Genomic DNA, 3147 nt, shown 5'->3' on the forward strand with positions numbered 1-3147 from the left:
GATACAAAACCTCGCCCATTGCTTAATCTCCTGCTAACCAGACGTACAGAGTATATGGAACCAGCATACACATACGCTCTTCATAGTCTAAATCCCGGAAGTACCAAACCATTCCAAGAAAATCTTGTAGTACAGTATATCAGAACACAACATATACACACATGTACACCATGATCGTCACTAAAAACAAGCCACTCTGGCTGGCAAAGAAGTGGCAGCAAAGATATCGACGACACACTTGTCGTCATCAGGTTTCTCTTTCTATACTTGACATGTAGACCTCAAAGTTATTCACTTATCCTCAAGATATGATCTCTTGCGATCGTCATCTGCGCATCTAGAGTAGCTATTTTGCTGATAAGAGAGCCCCTGTGATCTAGGGTTGGACGCAAGAAGACATCAACCTCTGTCACGATATCTTTTTCTCCATCATCATTCACCAGAGCTTGGCTGAAAGACTACAGTGCAGCGATGAGGACAAAGGAAGCTTCTTCTGTATCCATCGTATCATCATCTTTAGTTTCTGATTCATCCTGTGACAAAGAGGGATTTGAGTGCGAGCAAGGAATTGAAGTGTATGTATAGACAAAAAAACTGAGCAAGGCTACAGATTCTGATGATACAACATCAATTTACTTAAGCTCTTACACGGGCAGTGAAGGTCAAGGTGAACCTAAGGAAATATCATAGTCAGCAAAAATAAGATGCAAGAAGACGATCAAATTAAAATCATGTAACTAAATACATGGAAGAAGCAGCAACAGGTTGGAGTTCAGAGAAGAACTTAAGCAACAGGGTTGAGAAGAGCTTCGGAAGAAGTGCAGCAGCAGCGCTAGGAGAGATGGGACAGCCGCAGGCAGCAAGGAGCAGAGAGGAGAGGCAGCAGAGCCAAGGCAAGACTACTACAGAACCTACGACTAAGTCAAACAATATATTTTTACGATTGATGGGCATACTCGCGACTATACTGGAAACTATCATAGCAGAAATCACCAAATTTGTTTCAGAGGTAGAGGGTAGAACAATTAGAAAGTCAACAAAGTGCTAGATGAATCAGATTGGAGAACAAAAGACAACAGAATATCTTGTGCATAATTTATCAATTATATGTCCAATTAGTACTGTCCAGTTAAAGGTCGAAGCTAGAATCATAGATCTTACAACTGTACTTCAGAAAAGAACCATCCAATGTCAGAGTTTTATCATTGCTAAACGTCATGATCTCATATCATACAGTGATAATCCTCCTAGAGTAGGATTATACCAAATTAGTGAATGAATAAAATAACTACAATATGGAGCTTCAAGTAAATCAAACAGTTAACTTAATTCTCTAGTCGGCGACTATGTTGGTACATGAAGAATCATTCTGCCCGTGCCGTTAGTTCAGCACCTTGGTCCCTTGTTATTGGCGCATCCGATCCCAAATCTCCAACCTGGTAGCGAATTAGGATGGTTCAGTTTACCCCTTATCTATACACTTGAATAAAATAAACATGCAAACATGGCATTCAAGCTTGCCGCTGCAGGCAATGGCATATCTGATAGCAATATGTAATATGAAACACCATTGAATAACTGAAAGCAATAGTCTTGGATCACCTTACCTGGCACCTAGTGTCTCTCCAAGAATTTGTCATCAAGCTTAATTGCATACTATAAGGGATCCATGTGCAAGCTGAAAATTATCAGTACAATCAAGTCTATTTGTACCATAACTGTTCCCTATATCCACGAATACTTGGAGTTTGGATCTGATACAGAAATATATCAAATATCAGTTTCAGAAAGATACATACTATAATATGTATTATTAAAGAACTGATAGACACATTCAGTTTTCTCTAATTGGATGAACTTTTCAACCATTACCCATGCGCAGACCTTTGAGGATTGAGCTCACATTAACCATGTAAATATTCAGATCGGTGGAGTACCTCGTTGTCGACCATCAAAGAAACACGCAGGTACGCCTCATCGGCCACAAGGTCTGCATGCAGAACGCAACAGGAGCACACTCTCTCAGTCAACATGTTGTGGTTGTGGTTGTGCTCATGGACACCATAAACCACAAGCACCAGACAAAGCGCACACACACACACCTGGAAACTGAAATGGAGGACTCAACAGAACATGTGTCAGCGACCGCGCTCACCGCTTCCCCGATGTACTCGAGGTGGCCCTCCTCCACCACGCGATGGTTGTCTCGGATGGCGTTGGAGCGGTACGACACGACCATTGAGGGGAAGATTGCCGTTGCCGCCGCCGCGGTGGGAGCGGTGCGGCCATCTGTCACTAACAACAAAATTGAAGCGAATTTGTCCTGAAAAAAGCAAAGAAACGCAAATGAATCCCATGCCACTTTGCTTGGTGCAGCTGCCCCTGCAGCCAAGAAAATACATATCTTTAGAGCGGAGAGGAGGAAACCTGCGGTGGTTTTTTACGTTGGTGCTTTCCCAATGGAGCTGCCGGATAGAATGGAGCAGGTCAACAATGTAGGACCGACCCAGTGTTGGTGTATCATCAGAATCACGTGGTGCCTTGGGGCTCATGTACGGTTGCTGGGAGTTAATCTACATCAAAACGGAGAAGATCATGATAGGAATAGAATAGCTGGAAAATTCCGCCGGTGAGGAGCACCGAGGCATGAACCGACGTTGGCAGAGGGTGCAGAGGCTCACTTGCGGGAGAGGCAGGGAGGAGGCCATGGCACGTAGTTCTGGAGGGAGGCGACCATGGCATGGGACGGCGGCGGCTGGGCGCGGCGCCGACGCTCGGGAAGACGACGGACCATGGAGGCGCGCGGAGCAAGGCGGAGACGCACGGATCTGGTCGCTCCCAGGTCAGATCGGGCCGCAATGGAGCTCCACATCGGGATCCATGGTGCTGTTATTTCTGAAACAGAGAAAGACAAGATTTGTTGAGGGAGAGAAAAGGAAGGGAGAAGGGAGAAGAAGAGAGATAGGGCACACGGGAGAGGTTACTGGACGACGGCCGGAGGTCGGCAGGGGTGGCGCGGGACACCGGCGTGAGGAGCAGGCCAGGGGGAGAAAACCATGAGGGAGATAACCGGGACGGGGGAAAGAAAATCGAGTGGGTCGTACGAGAGGTGGGACTGGGACGGGGGGAAGAAAATCAGGGGGTGAG

The 3147-nt window shown here is 46.0% G+C and overlaps 1 long non-coding RNA gene across 6 annotated transcripts; it reads right to left on the bottom strand.

The window, feature by feature from the left end:
• On the bottom strand, nucleotides 1–3147 carry LOC123161922 (uncharacterized). Of its 6 annotated transcripts, none has more exons than XR_006480952.1 (7): nucleotides 2682–3117; nucleotides 2428–2573; nucleotides 2103–2323; nucleotides 1938–1990; nucleotides 1608–1754; nucleotides 1162–1436; nucleotides 1–533 (listed from the first exon to the last, which is right to left on the bottom strand). It is a non-coding gene; the product is annotated as an uncharacterized lncRNA (long non-coding RNA). The 6 variants fall into 6 exon arrangements; XR_006480949.1 differs by lacking the exon at nucleotides 1–533 and having other exon boundaries at nucleotides 1170–1436; nucleotides 2682–2895; nucleotides 2985–3147; XR_006480951.1 differs by lacking the exon at nucleotides 1–533 and having other exon boundaries at nucleotides 1170–1436; nucleotides 2682–2895; nucleotides 2973–3137.

This window comes from Triticum aestivum, chromosome 7B (genome assembly GCF_018294505.1).
Source record: "Triticum aestivum cultivar Chinese Spring chromosome 7B, IWGSC CS RefSeq v2.1, whole genome shotgun sequence".
NCBI classification, from domain to species: Eukaryota; Viridiplantae; Streptophyta; class Magnoliopsida; order Poales; family Poaceae; genus Triticum; species Triticum aestivum.